At 46.6% G+C, this 24,736-nt stretch overlaps 1 long non-coding RNA gene and 1 pseudogene across 1 annotated transcript in view; one reads left to right on the top strand and one right to left on the bottom strand.

Annotated features, from left to right (window-relative positions):
• LOC134918261 (uncharacterized) overlaps positions 1–23,128 on the top strand; it is a 114,023-nt gene extending 90,895 nt beyond the window's left edge. The window contains exon 3 of the long non-coding RNA XR_010177442.1: positions 22,867–23,128. This is a non-coding gene — a long non-coding RNA (uncharacterized LOC134918261). The remainder of the gene's footprint in view (positions 1–22,866) is intronic.
• LOC134933856 (5S ribosomal RNA) lies at positions 22,653–22,771 on the bottom strand (annotated as a pseudogene).
• Positions 23,129–24,736: the final 1,608 nt, after the last annotated feature.

The raw sequence follows: 24,736 nt of genomic DNA, 5'->3' as shown, positions 1-24,736 counted from the left end.
AGCTGCGGCGCTTCTGCCACCTCCGACACTCCACATCTTCGGCGCCACCCGGGATGCAGAGCACCGCACCGGGGATGCACCCTTTTCAGTGTGGTCTGCTGCGCTCCGAAGGGGAATCTTCTCTCCTGCTGCAGGATCCCGATCTGCGCCATCCTCCCCGCTGTTCCGTGCCGTCTTCTTTAAGCCAGCCAGGGTCTTCTGCCGGTGCTCCCATTGCTGGTCAGACTCCTCCCTTGCTGCAGTGTCCCGGTCCACCGAAAGTTGGATGTCCTTCCCCGGTCCTGCGTCTGGCTGGACTCCTCTTCTGCGGCATCTTCTCCACTCAGCGCGGACGGCTCTGGACGCTACGGTGACAGGTGCAGGCGTGAATCCTCCAGGGCCTCCTTCCTACGTGCTGCTGTTGTCTGCTAATTAAAAAATAAGTAAGTTACGCCTCTGGTCGTCTCTCACTCAGCACACCATCACCTCCCCCTGCGTCGTCACTCAGCACACCATCACCTCCCCCTGCGTCGTCACTCAGACAGTGTGAGTATGTGTCAGTTTTTGCAGTCCAGTGTGTGTGGGGGAGGGGAAAGTTTGAGAATGTGTGTGTAGTCTGAGTGGGTGTGTGTGGAGTTTGGGGGTGGCCAGTCTGTGTGTGTGTAATCTACAGATTACACACACACAGACTGGCCACCCCCCAAACCCCACACACACCCACTCAGACTACACACACATTCTCATACTTTCGCCTTTCCCCCACACACAGGACTACAATATTCACTTACACTCCCACTGTCCCTCACACACACACACTTAACCCACACACACACTGTACCGCACCCCCCCTCCCCTCCCGACAATAAACTACTGCTGCCGCCGCCTGCCTGCTCACCTGCCGCCTCCGAAGACCCGTGCGCGTGCACCTCCGAGGTCGCGTGCCTCCACGATTAGACACTGCTTGGGGGGGGGGGGGGGGAGTAGGGGGAGGCTCCGTCCTAGCTGCTGCTGCCTGTGTGACAGGCACAGCAGCCGGGTCTGGGGAGCCAGGGAGAGCCCGCCGGCGGAAACCATGTCGCATGGGGCGAGCGGAGCGGGCCGTGCAGGTGGCGGTGGCGCCCCCCTCTGCTGGGGCTGCCACGGCGCCCAGGGGCACGTGCCCTGCTCGCCCCATGCTAGTTACGTCTCTGGTGGGGGAGGGGAAAGTATGAGAATGTGTGTGTAGTCTGAGTGGGTGTGTGTGGAGTTTGGGGGTGGCCAGTCTGTGTGTGTGTATAATCTACAGATCACACACACACAGACTGGCCACCCCCCAAACCCCACACACACCCACTCAGACTACACACACATTCTCATACTTTCGCCTCCCTCCCCCCCCCACACACAGGACTACAAATATTCACTTACACTCACACTGTCCCACACACACACACAACCCACGCACACACTGTACCGCACCCCCCCTCCCGACAATAAACTACTACTACTGCTGCCGCCGCCTGCCTGCTCACCTGCCGCCTCCGAAGCCCCGCGCACGCGCACCTCCGAGGTCGCACACACGCGTACGCGCGCACCTCCGAGGTCGCGCACGCGCGCCTCAACGATTAGACACTGCTTGGGGGGGGAGTAGGGGGAGGCTCCGTCCTAGCTGCTGCTGCCTGTACAGTGTGACAGGCACGCAGCCGGGGCTGGGGAGCCAGGGAGAGACCGACGGCGGAAACCATGTCGCATGGGGCGAGCGGATCGGGCCGTGCAGGTGGCGGTGGCGCCCCCCTCTGCTGGGGCTGCCACGGCGCCCAGGGCACGTGCCCTGCTCGCCCCATGCTAGTTACGCCTCTGGGTCAGGATATCAGTTGCTCTCAGCTAAGTGTTGACTTCCATTTCTGATACTCTCAGACTAGCTCCTGTGATATTACTGTATGAGGAAGCGAGTTATATGAGCTTCTAATTCCATTAACTCCAACCACAACCAGTCTTGCTTAGTGGTCCCCTTTCAAAGCTACACAAGACACTGATCCTAACAAATCATTTTCCATTTTATGCGCCTTCCTCATTTCAATTTTAAAAGTGTAGTAAACTTTGTTTAAAAAAATGAATTACCATTCCTCTGATAAAATAATCTATGTACAAAAAAATGTGTAATACCAGATATTTTGGTCCAGCAGCATTCTAATGATGCAACCTTTCTATTATGATGTCATTGCTGTCTGCACTACTGATTACATCAATATAAGATCCGGGTCCTAATTCAGACCTGATCGCAGCAGCAAATTTGTTAGCTAATGGGCAAAACCGTGTGCAGTGTTGGTGTGGCAGATATAACATGTGCAGAGAGAGTTAGATTTGGGTGGGTTATTTTTGTTTCTGTGCAGGGAAAATACTGGCTGCTTTATTTTTACACTGCAATTTAGATTTCAGTTTGAACACACCCCACCCAAATCTTACTCTCTCTGCACATGTTATATCTGCCCCCCTGCAGTACACATGGGGCCTAATTCAGACCTGATCGCTAGCAAGCAATTTTTGCATTGCTGCGATCAGATAATCGCCGCCTACAGGGGGAGGGTATTTTAGCTGTGCAAGTGTGCGAACGCATGTGTAGCAGAGCTGTACAAACAGATTTTGTGCAGTCTCTGCGAAGCCCAGGACTAACCCAGCCACTGCGATCACATCAGCCTGTCCAGGACCGGCACTGACGTCAGGAACCCTCCCTGCTTACACATGGACATGCCTGCGTTTTTCCAGATACTCCCTGAAAATGGTCAATTGACACGCACAAATGCCCTCTTCCTGTCAATCTCCTTACGATCGCCCGTGCAAAATCCCATCACTGAGCGGCGATCCGCTTTGTACCCGTGCAACACGCCTGCACATTGCGGTGCATGCACAGTTTATGCCCGATCGCCCGCTGTGTGAAAACTCACAACAGCGATCCGGTCTGAATTACCCCCATGGGTTTGACCATTAGTTATCAAATTTGCTGCTGCGATCAGGTCTAAATCTAGGCCCCCTGTCATTGTTATTTGCAAGCCATTTATTAGTAAATATTCCCCTCTTCATCTGACATTGGACAGACATAATGAAGTAAATCTACAGGTATATTTGACAAATACCTGAGTTATTCTACTGACTTTGCATTATCTCCCTATTATCTCTTATTTATGAGAAGGAAAGCACCCATTCAGGTAGAATCATTGAATGTTAATATAAAGATTTGCATTTCCATATGCAGCTGTTCTTTTAATAGTATCTACATCTGAATTGTACTTAAATGTGTTTCCATTAATTTGCATGATCGTCTTATATTTACATTTTAGCGCAATCACAATAGTACCATTACATCTATTTGAATGAAAACTATGAATGATGCTTACCTACAACATATAGCAATATTAAGGCATTTGCTATTTTTAAACACTTGCAATCACAATCTGCTAATGTTGCAGGTGTGCTTTTGTTTACACACACACACACACACACACACACATATATATTCAGGAAAAAAGGCGGCACTCGGAGGCTTGAAAATTCAGGTAAAGCAAACCAGCATGTGTTTAATCACTTCATGATCTTAACATGTATAGTTTGGAGGAGAGAAGGGAAAGGGGGGACATGATAGAAACTTTCAAATATATCAAGGGTCTTAACAAGGTTAAGGAGGGAAACATTCTCCATATGAAGAGAAGTATTAGAACTCAAGGACATACACTGAGACTGGAGGGGGGAAGGTTCAGGGGAAATTTAAGGAAAAATTACTTCACAGAAAGGGTAGTGGATAAGTGGAATAGCCACCCATCAGAGGTGGTAGAGGCTAAGACTGCAGAGCAATTTAAACATGCTTGGGATAGGCATATGAATATCCTTACAAAGAATTAAGGTTCAAACAGGGTTGAGATTGCCTAAAGGATAAAAAAAAAGGGGGCAGACTAGATGGGCCAAGTGGTTCTTATCTGCCGTCAAATTCTATGTTTCTATTTAAGCAGGGTTTATTGGTTCAACAGCATAACACAGTAATAATCAGGGGCCGCCGCTGATTATTACTGTGTTATGCTGTTGGACCAATAAACCCTGCTTAAATGTGAGTGCTGTTCTGTTATCTTTTCATCCTGCTGTGAAAAAAGTGTGTGTGTGTGTGTGTGTGTGTGTGTGTGTGTGTGTGTGTGTGTGTGTGTGTGTGTGTGTGTGTGTGTGTGTGTGTGTGTGTGTGTGTGTGTGTGTGTACACTGCTCAAAAAAATAAAGGGAACAATAAAATAACACATCCTAGATCTGAATGAATGAAATATTCTTATTAAATACTTTGTTCTTTACATACAGGTAGTTGAATGTGCTGACAACAAAATCACACAAAAATTATCAATGGAAATCAAATTTATTAACCCATGGAGGTCTGGATTTGGAGTCACCCTCAAAATTAAAGTGGAAAAACACACTACAGGCTGATCCAACTTTGATGTAATGTCCTTAAAACAAGTCAAAATGAGGCTCAGTAGTGTGTGTGGCCTCCACGTGCCTGTATGACTTCCCTACAACCCACACAAGTGGCTCAGGTAGTGCAGCTCATCCAGGATGGCACATCAATGCGAGTTGTGGCAAGAAGGTTTGCTGTGTCTGTCAGCGTAGTGTCCAGAGCATGGAGGCGCTACCAGGAGACAGGCCAGTACATCAGGAGACGTGGAGGAGGCCGTAGGAGGGCAACAACCCAGCAGCAGGACCGCTACCTCCGCCTTTGTGCAAGGAGGAACAGGAGGAGCACTGCCAGAGCCCTGCAAAATGACCTCCAGCAAGCCACAAATGTGCATGTGTCTACTCAAATGATCAGAAACAGACTCCATGAGGGTGGTATGAGGGCCTGACGCCCACAGGTGGGGGTTGTGCTTACAGCCCAACACTGTGCAGGATGTTTGGCATTTGCCAGAGAACACCAAGATTGGCAAATTCGCCACTGGCGCCTTGTGCTCTTCACAGATGAAAGCAGGTTCTCACTGAGCACATGTGATAGACGTGACAGAGTCTGGAGACGCCAAGGAGATCGATCTGCTGCCTGCAACATCCTCCAGCATGACCGGTTTGGCAGTGCGTCAGTAATGGTGTGGTGTGGCATTTCTTTGGGGGACCGCACAGCCCTCCATGTGCTCGCCAGAGGTAGCCTGACTGCCATTAGGTACCGAGATGAGATCCTCAGACCCCTTGTGAGACCATATGCTGGTGCGGTTGGCCCTGGGTTCCTCCTAATGCAAGACAATGGAAGACCTTATGTGGCTGGAGTGTGTCAGCAGTTCCTGCAAGATGAAAGCATTGATGCTATGGACTGGCCCGCCCGTTCCCCAGACCTGAATCCAATTGAGCACATCTGGGACATCATTTCTCGCTCCACCCACCAATGCGACGTTGCTCCACAGACTGTCCAGGAGTTGGCGGATGCTTTAGTCCAGGTCTGGTAGGAGATCCCTCAGGAGACCATCCGCCACCTCATCAGGAGCATGCCTAGGCATTGTAGGGAGGTCATACAGGCTCGAGGAGGCCACAGAAACTACTGACCCCCATTGAGACTTGTTTTAAGGATATTACAACAAAGTTGGATCACCCTGTAGTGTGTTTTTCCACTTTAATTTTGAGGGTGACTCCAAATACAGACCTCCATGGGTTAATAAATTTGATTTCCATTGATAATTTTTGTGTGATTTTGTTGTCAGCACATTCAACTATGTAAAGAACAAAGTATTTAATAAGAATATTTCATTCATTCAGATCTAGGAAGTGTTATTTTAGTGTTCCCTTTATTTTTTTGAGCAGTGTATATATATATATATATATTCTCTATAGTGGACAGCACTCACATAAATTTGCCCAGTAAATAAATCCTGGTGCCTTCTGTAGCGACTCCTAATGCAGGGAGTTCCATGTATAACAGCCAATTCAGTGGCACTCTGTTAATAAACTCACAGAAATAGCAGATTTCTGCAATGTTTCAATGTCATTAATTTATTGTCTTCAGGCACAATTAAAAACAAACAAACACAGTGGCTCACCTTATACCACCTACACCCACTTGAAGTTGGCGGCGTCTGGTCAAGGGAGAATGGTGTCCACAAATTATGTTATCACTAGAGATGAGCGCCGGAAATTTTTCGGGTTTTGTGTTTTGGTTTTGGGTTCGGTTCCGCGGCCGTGTTTTGGGTTCGACCGCGTTTTGGCAAAACCTAACCGAATTTTTTTTGTCGGATTCGGGTGTGTTTTGGATTCGGGTGTTTTTTTCCAAAAAACCTAAAAAACAGCTTAAATCATAGAATTTGGGGGTCATTTTGATCCCAAAGTATTATTAACCTCAAAAACCATCATTTCCACTCATTTTCAGTCTATTCTGAATACCTCACACCTCACAATATTATTTTTAGTCCTAAAATTTGCACCGAGGTCGCTGGATGACTAAGCTAAGCGACCCTAGTGGCCGACACAAACACCTGGCCCATCTAGGAGTGGCACTGCAGTGTCACGCAGGATGTCCCTTCCAAAAAAACCTCCCCAAACAGCACATGACGCAAAGAAAAAAAGAGGCGCAATGAGGTAGCTGTGTGAGTAAGATAAGCGACCCTAGTGGCCGACACAAACACCGGGCCCATCTAGGAGTGGCACTGCAGTGTCACGCAGGATGTCCCTTCCAAAAAACCCTCCCCAAACAGCACATGACGCAAAGAAAAAAAGAGGCGCAATGAGGTAGCTGTGTGAGTAAGATAAGCGACCCTAGTGGCCGACACAAACACCGGGCCCATCTAGGAGTGGCACTGCAGTGTCACGCAGGATGTCCCTTCCAAAAAACCCTCCCCAAACAGCACATGACGCAAAGAAAAAAAGAGGCACAATGAGGTAGCTGTGTGAGTAAGATAAGCGACCCTAGTGGCCGACACAAACACCGGGCCCATCTAGGAGTGGCACTGCAGTGTCACGCAGGATGGCCCTTCCAAAAAACACTCCCCAAACAGCACATGACGCAAAGAAAAATTAAAGAAAAAAGAGGTGCAAGATGGAATTGTCCTTGGGCCCTCCCACCCACCCTTATGTTGTATAAACAGGACATGCACACTTTAACCAACCCATCATTTCAGTGACAGGGTCTGCCACACGACTGTGACTGATATGACGGGTTGGTTTGGACCCCCACCAAAAAAGAAGCAATTAATCTCTCCTTGCACAAACTGGCTCTACAGAGGCAAGATGTCCACCTCATCATCATCCTCCGATATATCACCGTGTACATCCCCCTCCTCACAGATTATCAATTCGTCCCCACTGGAATCCACCATCTCAGCTCCCTGTGTACTTTGTGGAGGCAATTGCTGCTGGTCAATGTCTCCGCGGAGGAATTGATTATAATTAATTTTAATGAACATCATCTTCTCCACATTTTCTGGATGTAACCTCGTACGCCGATTGCTGACAAGGTGAGCGGCGGCACTAAACACTCTTTCGGAGTACACACTTGTGGGAGGGCAACTTAGGTAGAATAAAGCCAGTTTGTGCAAGGGCCTCCAAATTGCCTCTTTTTCCTGCCAGTATAAGTACGGACTGTGTGACGTGCCTACTTGGATGCGGTCACTCATATAATCCTCCACCATTCTTTCAATGTTGAGAGAATCATATGCAGTGACAGTAGACGACATGTCCGTAATCGTTGTCAGGTCCTTCAGTCCGGACCAGATGTCAGCATCAGCAGTCGCTCCAGACTGCCCTGCATCATCGCCAGCGGGTGGGCTCGGAATTCTGAGCCTTTTCCTCGCACCCCCAGTTGCGGGAGAATGTGAAGGAGGAGATGTTGACAGGTTGCGTTCCGCTTGACTTGACAATTTTCTCACCAGCAGGTCTTTCAACCCCAGCAGACTTGTGTCTGCCGGAAAGAGAGATCCAAGGTAGGCTTTAAATCTAGGATCGAGCACGGTGGCCAAAATGTAGTGCTCTGATTTCAACAGATTGACCACCCGTGAATCCTTGTTAAGCGAATTAAGGGCTCCATCCACAAGTCCCACATGCCTAGCGGAATCGCTCCGTGTTAGCTCCTCCTTCAATGTCTCCAGCTTCTTCTGCAAAAGCCTGATGAGGGGAATGACCTGACTCAGGCTGGCAGTGTCTGAACTGACTTCACGTGTGGCAAGTTCAAAGGGCATCAGAACCTTGCACAACGTTGAAATCATTCTCCACTGCGCTTGAGACAGGTGCATTCCACCTCCTATATCGTGCTCAATTGTATAGGCTTGAATGGCCTTTTGCTGCTCCTCCAACCTCTGAAGCATATAGAGGGTTGAATTCCACCTCGTTACCACTTCTTGCTTCAGATGATGGCAGGGCAGGTTCAGTAGTTTTTGGTGGTGCTCCAGTCTTCTGTACGTGGTGCCTGTACGCCGAAAGTGTCCCGCAATTCTTCTGGCCACCGACAGCATCTCTTGCACGCCCCTGTCGTTTTTTAAAAAATTCTGCACCACCAAATTCAAGGTATGTGCAAAACATGGGACGTGCTGGAATTTGCCCATATTTAATGCACACACAATATTGCTGGCGTTGTCCGATGCCACAAATCCACAGGAGAGTCCAATTGGGGTAAGCCATTCCGCGATGATCTTCCTCAGTTGCCGTAAGAGGTTTTCAGCTGTGTGCGTATTCTGGAAAGCGGTGATACAAAGCGTAGCCTGCCTAGGAAAGAGTTGGCGTTTGCGAGATGCTGCTACTGGTGCCGCCGCTGCTGTTCTTGCGGCGGGAGTCCATACATCTACCCAGTGGGCTGTCACAGTCATATAGTCCTGACCCTGCCCTGCTCCACTTGTCCACATGTCCGTGGTTAAGTGGACATTGGGTACAACTGCATTTTTTAGGACACTGGTGAGTCTTTTTCTGACGTCCGTGTACATTCTCGGTATCGCCTGCCTAGAGAAGTGGAACCTAGATGGTATTTGGTAACGGGGGCACACTGCCTCAATAAATTGTCTAGTTCCCTGTGAACTAACGGCGGATACCGGAGGCACGTCTAACACCAACATAGTTGTCAAGGCCTCAGTTATCCGCTTTGCAGCAGGATGACTGCTGTGATATTTCATCTTCCTCGCAAAGGACTGTTGAACAGTCAATTGCTTACTGGAAGTAGTACAAGTGGGCTTACGACTTCCCCTCTGGGATGACCATCGACTCCCAGCAGCAACAACAGCAGCGCCAGCAGCAGTAGGCGTTACACGCAAGGATGCATCGGAGGAATCCCAGGCAGGAGAGGAATCATCAGAATTGCCAGTGACATGGCCTGCAGGACTATTGGCATTCCTGGGGAAGGAGGAAATTGACACTGTGGGAGTTGGTGGGGTGGTTTGCGTGAGCTTGGTTACAAGAGGAAGGGATTTACTGGTCAGTGGACTGCTTCCGCTGTCGCCCAAAGTTTTTGAACTTGTCACTGACTTATTATGAATGCGCTGCAGGTGACGTATAAGGGAGGATGTTCCGAGGTGGTTAACGTCCTTACCCCTACTTATTACAGCTTGACAAAGGCAACACACGGCTTGACACCTGTTGTCCGCATTTCTGTTGAAATACTTCCACACCGAAGAGCTGATTTTTTTGGTATTTTCACCAGGCATGTCAACGGCCATATTCCTCCCACGGACAACAGGTGTCTCCCCGGGTGCCTGACTTAAACAAACCACCTCACCATCAGAATCCTCCTGGTCAATTTCCTCCCCAGCGCCAGCAACACCCATATCCTCCTCATCCTGGTGTACTTCAACACTGACATCTTCAATCTGACTATCAGGAACTGGACTGCGGGTGCTCCTTCCAGCACTTGCAGGGGGCGTGCAAATGGTGGAAGGCGCACGCTCTTCACGTCCAGTATTGGGAAGGTCAGGCATCGCAACCGACACAATTGGACTCTCCTTGTGGATTTGGGATTTCGAAGAACGCACAGTTCTTTGCGGTGCTACTGCTTTTGCCAGCTTGAGTCTTTTCATTTTTCTAGCGAGAGGCTGAGTGCTTTCATCCTCATGTGAAGCTGAACCACTAGCCATGAACATAGGCCAGGGCCTCAGCCGTTCCTTGCCACTCCGTGTGGTAAATGGCATATTGGCAAGTTTACGCTTCTCCTCCGACAATTTTATTTTAGGTTTTGGAGTCCTTTTTTTACTGATATTTGGTGTTTTGGATTTGACATGCTCTGTACTATGACATTGGGCATCGGCCTTGGCAGACGACGTTGCTGGCATTTCATCGTCTCGGCCATGACTAGTGGCAGCAGCTTCAGCACGAGGTGGAAGTGGATCTTGATCTTTCCCTAATTTTGGAACCTCAACATTTTTGTTCTCCATATTTTAATAGGCACAACTAAAAGGCACCTCAGGTAAACAATGGAGATGGATGGATACTAGTATACAATTATGGATGGACTGCCGAGTGCCGACACAGAGGTAGCTACAGCCGTGGACTACCGTACTGTGTCTGCTGATAATATAGACTGGATGATAATGAGATGTAGTATGTATAAAGAAGAAAGAAAAAAAAAACCACGGGTAGGTGGTATACAATTATGGATGGACTGCCGAGTGCCGACACAGAGGTAGCTACAGCCGTGGACTACCGTACTGTGTCTGCTGCTAATATAGACTGGATGATAATGAGATGTAGTATGTATAAAGAAGAAAGGAAAAAAAAACCACGGGTAGGTGGTATACAATTATGGATGGACTGCCGAGTGCCGACACAGAGGTAGCTACAGCCGTGGACTACCGTACTGTGTCTGCTGCTAATATAGACTGGATGATAATGAGATGTAGTATGTATAAAGAAGAAAATAAGAATTTACTTACCGATAATTCTATTTCTCGGAGTCCGTAGTGGATGCTGGGGTTCCTGAAAGGACCATGGGGAATAGCGGCTCCGCAGGAGACAGGGCACAAAAAGTAAAGCTTTACGATCAGGTGGTGTGTACTGGCTCCTCCCCCTATGACCCTCCTCCAAGCCTCAGTTAGGTACTGTGCCCGGACGAGCGTACACAATAAGGAAGGATTTATGAATCCCGGGTAAGACTCATACCAGCCACACCAATCACACCGTACAACCTGTGATCTAAACCCAGTTAACAGTATGATAACAGCGGAGCCTCTGAAAAGATGGCTCACAACAATAATAACCCGATTTTTGTAACTATGTACAAGTAATGCAGATAATCCGCACTTGGGATGGGCGCCCAGCATCCACTACGGACTCCGAGAAATAGAATTATCGGTAAGTAAATTCTTATTTTCTCTATCGTCCTAGTGGATGCTGGGGTTCCTGAAAGGACCATGGGGATTATACCAAAGCTCCCAAACGGGCGGGAGAGTGCGGATGACTCTGCAGCACCGAATGAGAGAACTCCAGGTCCTCCTTAGCCAGGGTATCAAATTTGTAGAATTTTACAAACGTGTTCTCCCCCGACCACGTAGCCGCTCGGCAGAGTTGTAATGCCGAGACCCCTCGGGCAGCCGCCCAAGAAGAACCCACCTTCCTTGTGGAGTGGGCTTTTACCGATTTTGGCTGTGGCAGGCCTGCCACAGAATGTGCAAGCTGAATCGTACTACAAATCCAGCGAGCAATAGTCTGCTTAGACGCAGGAGCGCCCAACTTGTTGGGAGCATATAGTATAAACAGCGAGTCAGATTTCCTGACTCCAGCTGTCCTTGAAATGTATATTTTTAAAGCTCTGACAACGTCCAACAACTTGGAGTCCTCCAAGTCGCTTGTAGCCGCAGGCACTACAATAGGTTGGTTCAGATGAAATGCTGACACCACCTTAGGGAGAAAATGCGGACGAGTCCGCAGTTCTGCCCTGTCCGAATGGAAAATCAGATATGGGCTTTTGTAAGATAAAGCTGCCAGTTCTGACACTCTCCTGGCCGAAGCCAGGGCTAGTAGCATGGTCACTTTCCATGTGAGATATTTCAAATCCACAGTTTTTAGTGGTTCAAACCAATGAGATTTGAGAAAGTCCAAAACAACATTGAGATCCCACGGTGCCACTGGAGGCACCACAGGGGGCTGTATATGCAGCACTCCCTTAACAAAAGTCTGGACTTCAGGAACTGAAGCCAATTCTTTTTGGAAGAAAATCGACAGGGCCGAAATTTGAACCTTAATAGATCCCAATTTGAGACCCATAGACAATCCTGATTGCAGGAAATGTAGGAATCGACCCAGTTGAAATTCCTCCGTCGGAGCACTCCGATCCTCGCACCACGCAACATATTTTCGCCAAATGCGGTGATAATGTTGCGCGGTTACTTCCTTCCTTGCTTTAATCAAAGTAGGAATGACTTCTTCCGGCATGCCTTTTTCCTTTAGGATCCGGCGTTCAACCGCCATGCCGTCAAACGCAGCCGCGGTAAGTCTTGAAACAGACAGGGACCCTGCTGAAGCAAGTCCCTTCTCAGAGGTAGAGGCCACGGATCTTCCGTGATCATCTCTTGAAGTTCCGGGTACCAAGTCCTTCTTGGCCAATCCGGAACCACTAGTATCGTTCTTACGCCTCTTTGCCGTATAATTCTCAATACTTTTGGTATGAGAGGCAGAGGAGGAAACACATACACCGACTGGTACACCCAAGGCGTTACCAGCGCGTCCACAGCTATTGCCTGCGGATCTCTTGACCTGGCGCAATACCTGTCCAGTTTTTTGTTGAGGCGAGACGCCATCATGTCCACCATTGGTCTTTCCCAACGGGTTACCAGCATGTGGAAAACTTCTGGATGAAGTCCCCACTCTCCCGGGTGAAGGTCGTGTCTGCTGAGGAAGTCTGCTTCCCAGTTGTCCACTCCCGGGATGAACACTGCTGACAGTGCTATCACATGATTCTCTGCCCAGCGAAGAATCCTTGCAGCTTCTGCCATTGCACTCCTGCTTCTTGTGCCGCCCTGTCTGTTCACATGGGCGACTGCCGTGATGTTGTCCGACTGGATCAACACCGGTTTTCCTTGAAGCAGAGGTTCTGCCTGGCTTAGAGCATTGTAGATTGCTCTTAGTTCCAGAATGTTTATGTGAAGAGACGTTTCCAGGCTCGACCACACGCCCTGGAAGTTTCTTCCTTGTGTGACTGCTCCCCAGCCTCTCAGGCTGGCGTCCGTGGTCACCAGGATCCAATCCTGTATGCCGAATCTGCGGCCCTCCAATAGATGAGCACTCTGCAACCACCACAGAAGAGATACCCTTGTCCTTGGAGACAGGGTTATCCGCTGGTGCATCTGAAGATGCGACCCTGACCATTTGTCCAACAGATCCCTCTGGAAAATTCTTGCGTGGAATCTGCCGAATGGAATTGCTTCGTAAGAAGCCACCATTTTTCCCAGGACTCTTGTGCATTGATGTACAGACACCTTTCCTGGTTTTAGGAGGTTCCTGACAAGCTCGGATAACTCCTTGGCTTTTTCCTCCGGGAGAAAAATCTTTTTCTGAACCGTGTCCAGAATCATCCCTAGGAACAGCAGACGTGTTGTCGGAATTAACTGGGATTTTGGAATATTCAGAATCCACCCGTGCTGTTTTAGCACTTCTTGAGACAGTGCTAATCCCATCTCTAGCTGTTCTCTGGACCTTGCCCTTATTAGGAGATCGTCCAAGTATGGGATAATTAATACGCCTTTTCTTCGAAGAAGAATCATCATCTCGGCCATTACCTTGGTAAAGATCCGAGGTGCCGTGGACAATCCGAACGGCAGCGTCTGAAACTGATAGTGACAGTTCTGTACGACGAACCTGAGGTACCCCTGGTGTGAGGGGTAAATTGGAACGTGGAGATACGCATCCTTGATGTCCAAGGATACCATAAAGTCCCCTTCTTCCAGGTTCGCTATCACTGTTCTGAGTGACTCCATCTTGAACTTGAACTTCTTTATGTACAGGTTCAAGGATTTCAGATTTAGAATAGGTCTTACCGAGCCATCCGGCTTCGGTACCACAAATAGAGTGGAATAATACCCCTTTCCTTGTTGTAAAAGGGGTACCTTGACTATCACCTGCTGAGAGTACAGCTTGTGAATGGCTTCCAAGACCGTCACCCTGTCGGAGGGGGGACGTTGGTAAAGCAGACTTCAGGAAACGGCGAGGTGGATCCGTCTCTAGTTCCAACCTGTACCCCTGAGATATTATCTGCAGGATCCAGGGATCTACCTGCGAGTGAGCCCACTGCGCGCTGAAATTCTTGAGACGACCCCCCACCGCCCCCGAGTCCGCTTGAGAAGCCCCAGCGTCATGCTGAGGCTTTTGTAGAAGCGGGGGAGGGCTTCTGTTCCTGGGAAGGAGCTGCCTGTTGCTGTCTCTTCCCCCTTCCTCTGCCTCGTGGCAGATATGAATATCCCTTTGCTCTCTTGTTTTTAAAGGAACGAAAGGGCTGCGGTTGAAAAGTCTGTGTCTTTTTCTGTTGGGGAGTGACTTGAGGTAAAAAGGTGGATTTCCCGGCTGTAGCCGTGGCCACCAAATCCGATAGACCGACACCAAATAACTCCTCCCCTTTATACGGCAAAACTTCCATATGCCGTTTTGAGTCCGCATCGCCTGACCACTGTCGCGTCCATAAACTTCTTCTGGCCGAAATGGACATAGCACTTACCCGTGATGCCAGTGTGCAGATATCCCTCTGTGCATCACGCATATAAAGAAATGCATCCTTTATTTGCTCTAAAGACAGTAAAACATTGTCCCTATCCAGGGTATCAATATTTTCAATCAGGGACTCTGACCAAGCTACCCCAGCACTGCACATCCAGGCTGACGCTATAGCTGGTCGTAGTATAACACCTGTATGTGTGTATATACTTTTTTGGATATTTTCCATCCTCCTATCTGCTGGATCTTTAAGTGCGGCCGTCTCAGGAGAGGGTAACGCCACTTGTTTTGATAAGCGTGTGAGCGCCTTGTCCACCCTTGGAGGTGTTTCCCAGCGCGCCCTAACCTCTGGCGGGAAAGGGTATAAAGCCAATAACTTCTTTGAAATTAGCATTTTTTTATCGGGGGCAACCCACGCTTCATCACACACCTCATTTAATTCATCTGATTCAGGAAAAACTATAGGTAGTTTTTTCACACCCCACATGATACCCTGTTTTGTGGTACCTGTAGTATCAGCAATATGTAACGCCTCCTTCATTGCCAAAATCATATAACGTGTGGCCCTACTAGAAAATACGGTTGATTCGTCACCGTCGCCACTGGAATCAGTGCCTGTGTCTGGGTCTGTGTCGACCGACTGAGGCAAAGGGCGTTTTACAGCCCCTGACGGTGTTTGAGGCGCCTGGACAGGCACTAATTGATTGTCCGGCCGTCTCATGTCGTCAAACGACTGCTTTAGCGTGTTGACACTATCCCGTAATTCCATAAATAAAGGCATCCATTCTGGTGTCGACCCCCTAGGAGGTGACATCCCCATATTTGGCAATTGCTCCGCCTCCACACCAATATCGTCCTCATACATGTCGACACACACGTACCGACACACAGCAGACACACAGGGAATGCTCTTAACGAAGACAGGACCCCACTAGCCCTTTGGGGAGACAGAGGGAGAGTTTGCCAGCACACACCAAAAGCGCTATATATGACAGGGATAGCCTTATAATAAGTGCTCCCTGTATAGCTGCTTTAATAATATAGTTTTGCCACAATTTTGCCCCCCCTCTCTTGTTTTACCCTGTTTCTGTAGTGCAGTGCAGGGGAGAGCCTGGGAGCCTTCCTGACCAGCGGAGCTGTGTGAGGAAAATGGCGCTGTGTGCTGAGGAGATAGGCCCCGCCCCTTTTTCGACGGGCTCGTCTCCCGCTCTTTAGTGGATTCTGGCAGGGGTTAAATATCTCCATATAGCCCCCGGAGGCTATATGTGAGGTATTTTTAGCCAAAAAAGGTTTTCATTTGCCTCCCAGGGCGCCCCCCTCCCAGCGCCCTGCACCCTCAGTGACTGCCGTGTGAAGTGTGCTGAGAGGAAAATGGCGCACAGCTGCAGTGCTGTGCGCTACCTTAAGAAGACTGAGGAGTCTTCTGCCGCCGATTCTGGACCTCTTCTCGTTTCAGCATCTGCAAGGGGGCCGGCGGCGAGGCTCCGGTGACCATCCAGGCTGTACCTGTGATCGTCCCTCTGGAGCTAATGTCCAGTAGCCAAGAAGCCAATCCATCCTGCACGCAGGTGAGTTTACTTCTTCTCCCCTAAGTCCCTCGTTGCAGTGATCCTGTTGCCAGCAGGACTCACTGTAAAATAAAAAACCTAAGCTAAACTTTTCTAAGCAGCTCTTTAGGAGAGCCACCTAGATTGCACCCTTCTCGGCCGGGCACAAAAATCTAACTGAGGCTTGGAGGAGGGTCATAGGGGGAGGAGCCAGTACACACCACCTGATCGTAAAGCTTTACTTTTTGTGCCCTGTCTCCTGCGGAGCCGCTATTCCCCATGGTCCTTTCAGGAACCCCAGCATCCACTAGGACGATAGAGAAAGAAAAAAAAACCACGGGTAGGTGGTATACAATTATGGATGGACTGCCGAGTGCCGACACAGAGGTAGCTACAGCCGTGGACTACCGTACTGTGTCTGCTGCTAATATAGACTGGTTGATAATGAGATGTAGTATGTATAAAGAAGAAAGAAAAAAAAAACCACGGGTAGGTGGTATACAATTATGGATGAACTGCCAAGTGCCGACACAGAGGTAGCTACAGCCGTGGACTACCGTACTGTGTCTGCTGCTAATATAGACTGGATGATAATGAGATGTAGTATGTATAAAGAAGAAAGAAAAAAAAACCACGGGTAGGTGGTATACAATTATGGATGGACTGCCGAGTGCCGACACAGAGGTAGCTACAGCCGTGGACTACCGTACTGTGTCTGCTGCTAATATAGACTGGTTTATAATGAGATGCTGTATGTATAAAGAACAAAGAGAAAAAAAACCACGGGTAGGTGGTATACAATTATGGATGGACTGCCGAGTGCCGACACAGAGGTAGCTACAGCCGTGGACTACCGTACTGTGTCTGCTGCTAATATAGACTGGATGATAATGAGATGTAGTATGTATAAAGAAGAAAGAAAAAAAACCACGGGTAGGTGGTATACAATTATGGATGGACTGCCGAGTGCCGACACAGAGGTAGCTACAGCCGTGGACTACCGTACTGTGTCTGCTGATAATATAGACTGGATGATAATGAGATGTAGTATGTATAAAGAAGAAAGAAAAAAAAAACACGGGTAGGTGGTATACAATTATGGATGGACTGCCGAGTGCCGACACAGAGGTAGCTACAGCCGTGGACTACCGTACTGTGTCTGCTGCTAATATAGACTGGATGATAATGAGATGTAGTATGTATAAAGAAGAAAGAAAAAAAAAACCACGGGTAGGTGGTATACAATTATGGATGGACTGCCGAGTGCCGACACAGAGGTAGCTACAGCCGTGGACTACCGTACTGTGTCTGCTGCTAATATAGACTGGTTGATAATGAGATGTAGTATGTATAAAGAAGAAAGAAAAAAAAACCACGGGTAGGTGGTATACAATTATGGATGGACTGCCGAGTGCCGACACAGAGGTAGCTACAGCCGTGGACTACCGTACTGTGTCTGCTGCTAATATAGACTGGTTTATAATGAGATGCTGTATGTATAAAGAACAAAGAAAAAAAAAACCACGGGTAGGTGGTATACAATTATGGATGGACTGCCGAGTGCCGACACAGAGGTAGCTACAGCCGTGGACTACCGTACTGTGTCTGCTGCTAATATAGACTGGATGATAATGAGATGTAGTATGTATAAAGAAGAAAGAAAAAAAACCACGGGTAGGTGGTATACAATTATGGATGGACTGCCGAGTGCCGACACAGAGGTAGCTACAGCCGTGGACTACCGTACTGTGTCTGCTGATAATATAGACTGGATGATAATGAGATGTAGTATGTATAAAGAAGAAAGAAAAAAAAAACACGGGTAGGTGGTATACAATTATGGATGGACTGCCGAGTGCCGACACAGAGGTAGCTACAGCCGTGGACTACCGTACTGTGTCTGCTGCTAATATAGACTGGATGATAATGAGATGTAGTATGTATAAAGAAGAAAGAAAAAAAAACCACGGGTAGGTGGTATACAATTATGGATGGACTGTCGAGTGCCGACACAGAGGTAGCTACAGCCGTGGACTACCGTACTGTGTCTGCTGCTAATATAGACTGGTTGATAATGAGATGTAGTATGTATAAAGAAGAAAGAAAAAAAAACCACGGGTAGGTGGTATACAATTATGGATGGACTGCCGAGTGCCGACACAGAGGTAGCTACAGCCGTGGACTACCGTACTGTGTCTGCTGATAATATAGACTGGATGATAATGAGATGTAGTATGTATAAAGAAGAAAGAAAAAAAAAACCACGGGTAGGTGGTGGTATACAATTATGGATGGACTGCCGAGTGCCGACACAGAGATAGCTACAGCCGTGGACTACCGTACTGTACTGTGTCTGCTGCTAATATAGACTGGATGATAATGAGATGTAGTATGTATAAAGAAGAAAGAAAAAAAAAACCACGGGTAGGTGGTATACAATTATGGATGGACTGCCGAGTGCCGACACAGAGGTAGCTACAGCAGTGAACTACCGTACTGTGTCTGCTGCTAGTATAGACTGGATGATAAATAATGATATAAAAAATATATATATATCACTACTGCAGCCGGACAGGTATATATTATATAATGACGGACCTGCTGGACACTGTCTGTCAGCAGAATGAGTTTTTTATAGAATAAAAAAACACCACACAAGTCACACGACGAGTGTTTAACTTTTTCAGGCAGACAATCACAATATACTGGTGGTCAGTGTGGTCAGGTCACTGGTCAGTCACACTGGCAGTGGCACTCTGGCAGCAAAAGTGTGCACTGTTTAATATGTACTCCTGGCTCCTGCTATAACCTATAACTGCTCCCCAGTCTCCCCCACAATTAAGCTGTGTGAGCACAGTCAGATATTATACATAGATGATGCAGCACACTGGGCTGAGCACAGATATGGTATGTGACTGAGTCACTGTGTATCGTTTTTTTCAGGCAGAGAACGGATTATATTAAATAATAATAAAACTGCACTGGTGGTCTCACTGGTCAGTCACTAGTATAACTAACTAACTACTACAGGTTGAGTATCCCATATCCATATATTCCGAAATACGGAATATTCCGAAATACGGACTTTTTTGAGTGAGAGTGAAATAGTGAAACCTTTGTTTTCTGATGGCTCAATGTACACAAACTTTGTTTAATACACACAGTTATTCAAAATATTGTATTAAATGACCTTCAGGCTGTGTGTATAAGGTGTATATGAAACATAAATGAATTGTGTGAATGTACACACACCTTGTTTAATGCACAAAGTTATTAAAAATATTGGCTAAAATGACCTTCAGGCTGTGTGTATAAGGTGTATATGTAACATAAATGCATTCTGTGCTTAGATTTAGGTCCCATCCCCATGATATCTCACTATGGTATGCAATTATTCCAAACTACGGAAAAATCCCATATCCAAAGTACCTCTGGTCCCAAGCATTTTGGATAAGGGAGACTCAACCTGTATCAGCAAAATCTGCACTCTCTGAGTACTCCTCCTAAGCTCCAGTAAATGAAGTGTCTCACTCTCACTCTCCTATCTATTTCTAAACGGAGAGGACGCCAGCCACGTCCTCTCCCTATCAATCTCAATGCACGTGTGAAAATGGCGGCGACGCGCGGCTCCTTATATAGAATCCGAGTCTCGCGATAGAATCCGAGCCTCGCGAGAATCCGACAGCGTGATGATGACGTTCGGGCGCGCTCGGGTTAACCGAGCAAGGCGGGAAGATCCGAGTCGCTCGGACCCGTGTAAAAAAACATGAAGTTCGGGCGGGTTCGGATTCAGAGGAACCGAACCCGCTCATCTCTAGTTATCACTTACCGCCCATAGCCAGAGCAACCAGCCTAAAAACAAGAAAACATGGAGAGGGATGGCATCCATTAATATTGATACAATCAGGGTCGGTTCTTGCCCTTGTGGCGCCCCGGGCAAAAGTTAGGAGCGTGGCTTAATGCGGGGGCGTGGTCAGTCACGCCCCCCATTTGTAGCGCCGCTGAAAGGAAATTAAAAAACAAAAAACAAAGTATACTTACTATACCCCGCTCCTGATTCCAGACCTGCAGACCTCCCCCCGGCGCCGCCTTTCTCCTCGGATCTATGGGAGAGACGTCAGTCATGTCGTCTCCCCCATAGCACAGCATAGGCACTAGAGGTCAATTATGACCCCTAGCGTCTGTGCTACAATGCTGTGCGGTGCGCGATGACGTAATCGCGCACCGCACAGCAAAGGTCCTCTCCATGAAGGAAAACTAGACGCTTAGCGTCTGATTCCCATCACAGCGGGGGGGACCAGCGCCACGAAGGGAAATTAGACGCGTAGCGTCTGGTTCCCTTCTCACAGCGGGGGGAGGCACAGCGCGGGGGGCACTGCTGGGGGGCACTCTGCACAGTGGCGGATCTTGCCATGGTGCGGCGCCCTCCGGATGGCGCCGGCGCCCTCCGGAAGGCGGCGCCCCGGGCAAAAGTCCTGCTTGCCCGTGGCAAGATCCGCCACTGGATACAATGTAAAATGTTGTTCAATTGCAAGATGCCCATAAGGACCTAAAGGATACTAAATGTCTCAAACATACATAAAAAGATAAATATACAGTTAAATTACACAGAGATCAAATACAAAGGGGTGCATGAAAAATAATGTACAAGAAGGTAATGTACAAGATAATACATTATATCAAAGAATTATATTTAATTATACAATAACATGCTGACCCGGTTGTCATTCAGGCCTCAGGGAGATAACGTGTCTAATCTATGGATCCACCTGGATTCGCAGCATAATAATTTAAGCAACCTGTCCCCACTTCACAATGGAATGTGATTAATGATAATATATGTGAAAGACGCAAGATTATGACCGAAATGAATTAAGCCTTAAAAAGTGATAAAGTGGAGATGGATAAAGAATGATAAATGACCAGCCAACCAGCTCCTGTCATTTTTCAAACACAGCCTGTGACATGGCAGTTAGGAGCTGATTGGCTGATCATTTGGCTGATCATTTATCTCTCTTTTTCCGTCTCCACTTTATCTCTTGTTAAAGCTTAATACATTTGGGCATTTGTCCAGCTTCAACAAAGTGACGAGCTACCGCTATATGGATGACAATAACTAGCTCCAATAGTTAAATGGTGACAGGCAGTACAATTTAAGCATCTATAGTATCCATTTTTTTGCCACAAAAACTGATTGAATTTACTATTAGTATTACATACATTATGACCCATTCCCGGATATTGTGGCCTTTAGTATAGCATGATATCAATATTCCCAAGATTAAGGTCGCTGTCAGTCTATACTTTTGGTCAAAGCTTTTTGAAAATTGTTGTAATTTCTCCACTTGCTTCATTATAATAATTAACCCATGGCATTTTAGTGTTAATAACCCACCTAAATTTATCCCGCAATAGACTGTCTATATGTTCCCAAACCCTTTTGTTTTAACTCTAAAAGGCATTTTAAATCATACTCGCTCTCCAAAAAATGTATTTAGCATGATATCAATTTGTACAACCTTTTGCTCCTTAGTGCTACAAATACGTCAGGCTCTAATAAATTGTGAGAATGTTAGAGCATATGTCAAAGATCTGGGGTGTAAAGTGCTGGTATGTAGAAATATATTGTGGTCAGAAGGCATGATACAATGACGTTGTTATATTGCCAAAGTAAAGTAATTTGAAAATCAAAAAAATTGACCATTGCATCATCAATACACCAAATCAAGAATACATCATCTATGTAGCGGCCATAAAATGTAAATCATGTCTGATACAAGATGACTTGAAAAAAGATGTCCTGCTCCATCTGGAACATATTTATTCAAGGAAGAAAAAAGAAAGACTCTTTGTTGGGGAACGCTTGAAATGATAGATAAGACTTAACTTTTAATAATGATCATTATAAATTATATATTATAGAAGCAAGGAAATGTATTTCCATAAATGTGAGACATAGAAGTGTCTAAACATAATTTATAAGACACAAAAACAATTCTTGACTTGAATAAGCAAAAGGTGAAAGTATTAAAAATTCTTGTGGATGGTTCTGCCAGTCCTACTGTGGGGTTAGAAATCCCTAATTTTGAGACTTTGCCATCAGAGTACTCCTAATGTATGTAAGTTTATTACCCAATAGAGGTAAAAAAATGGTAGACACTTTTTTTTACAAATGTCTTGGGTTAGCACTTTGTTGCTATGGAAGCTCCTAATGCGTATCTCTTTGGGATCCAAGAGTGTCAAAAGTTATTACTTCACATAGTTGTTTCTTAGAAGTTCTGGATATTCTGAGCAGAACAGAACATAAATTGTGACTCTTGTATCAGACTGAAATTGTAGTCATCTGTACAAATAAGTTCAGAATTTGCATACAAACACATGTATATATCAAAGATTGATTGATAAATTGTGTATACCATAAAGTGTAATTCGCAAGAGCCTGATGAGTTTGAAGTGTAAGGGAAGATTTAGAAAATCTCTCCCATGAGGAGTGGAAACTCTACTTCTGCTATTCACCAAAGGAACATTATTGCACCTGGTATTCCCAGGTGGTCTCCCATCCAAGTAACAACCAGGCCCATCACTGATTAGCTTCCAAGATCGGATGAGATTGGGGTTATCCAGTGAGGTATGGCAGTAATCTACTGAATAAGAGAGTGTCTGTCTACCAAGTGAGAGATAAAGTATGAATTTCTGCTTTCCAAAGTAGATGTGCTCACGTGCCTCTGTTGGCTTAGTATTGCAGAGACTTCAACTGGCATTTTTGGATGAGAGAGTACGTGGAAATTTCAGATTTTAGTGAGAAGAATTGTACGTGATGAGGGAGAGAAAAGATTAGTGCTGGTACTTCTGCTTTCGCATTGTCATATACTTTGATAGAGGACAAAGGATGAGAGAGAACAGCCCAGAGAATCTTCAGGAAGACATCCGACAGTGAAGGTCCAATTGACAAAAACTGACTGGTATTGTTCCAAAGTTGCACAAAAACACACACAAAGTGTTATTGCACTTTCTCACACTTGTGGAAATACATTTCCTTCCTTCTATAATATATATTTTATAACGATCATTATTAAAAGTTAAGTCTTATCTATCATTTCAAGCGTTCCCCAACAAAGAGTCTTTCCTTTTTCTTCTTTTTATAAAGTTGTACTTACCACTGACTCTGGTAGCACCGCCGACCATATAATAGACTGTAGACCTTGTGTGGAACTACACACCTTTTGATCACTCCATCTGGAACATGTAGGCATTAGCGTAAGATGGGGGCACATTCATCACCATTGCACAGCCTGACACCTGTAAATAGAACTTCCCATCAAAAATAAAATAATTGTGTGTAACAATCATCCAGAAAAAAAATCACAAATTAAATCAATATTTGGTCCGGTATACAAAGGATTGTCAGTGATCAATCTCCTCATTGCCTTAATGCCACCCTCATTGGGAATCACTGGTGATGTCAATGCTACACAGAAAGCTATTGTCAGGAATTGCCTGTACTTGGGACAGTTTATTAAAAATAGAGATGTGCAGCGGTCATTTTTCGGGTTTTGTGTTTTGGTTTTGGATTCGGTTCCGCGGTCGTGTTTTGGATTCGGATGCGTTTTGGCAAAACCTCCCTTTCGAATTTTTGTTGGATTCGGGTGCGTTTTGGATTCGAGTGGTTTTTTTTCCAAAAATCCCTCAAAAACAGCTTAAATAACAGAATTTGGGAGTAATTTTGATCCTATAGTATTATTAACCTCAATAACCATAATTTCCACTCATTTCCAGTCTATTCTGAACACCTCACAATATTATTTTTAGTCCTAAAATTTGCACCGAGGTCGCTGGAAGACTAAGCTAAGCGACCCAAGTGGCCGACACAAACACCTGGCCCATCTAGGAGTGGCACTGCAGTGTCAGACAGGATGGCACTTAAAAAATAGTCCCCAAACAGCACATGATGCAAAGATAAATAAATAAATAAAAAGTGCAAGATGGAATTGTCTTTGGGCCCTCCCACCCACCCTTATGTTGTATAAACAGGACATGCACACTTTAACAAACCCATCATTTCAGCAACAGGGTTTGCCACATGACTGTGGCTGAAATGATTGGTTGGTTTGGGCCCCCACCAAAAAAGAAGCAATCAATCTCTCCTTGCACAAACTGGCTCTACAGAGGCAAGATGTCCACCTCCTCCTCATCGTCCGATTCCTCACCCCTTTCACTGTGTACATCCCCCTCCTCACAGAGTATTAATTCGTCCCCACTGGAATCCACCTTCACAGGTCCCTGTGTACTTTCTGGAGGCAATTGCTGGTAAAAGTCTCCACGGAGGAATTTATTATAATTCATTTTGATGAACATCATCTTCTCCACATTTTCTGGAAGTAACCTCCTATGCCGATCGCTGACAAGGTTACCGGCTGCACTAAACACTCTTTCGGAGTACACACTGGAGGGGGGGGGGGGGGGGGCACTTAGGTAAAATAAAGCCAGTTTGTGCAAGGGCCTCCAAATTGCCTCTTTTTCCTGCCAGTACACGTATGGACTGTCTGACATGCCTACTTGGATGCTGTCACTCATATGGTGACAGAATCATATGCAGTGACAGTAGAT

Source organism: Pseudophryne corroboree, chromosome 1, assembly GCF_028390025.1.
Source record: "Pseudophryne corroboree isolate aPseCor3 chromosome 1, aPseCor3.hap2, whole genome shotgun sequence".
In the NCBI taxonomy this organism is placed as follows: Eukaryota; Metazoa; Chordata; class Amphibia; order Anura; family Myobatrachidae; genus Pseudophryne; species Pseudophryne corroboree.
Note: the sequence above shows the minus strand (reverse complement) of the source record. Positions and strands in the feature narration are given on the sequence as shown.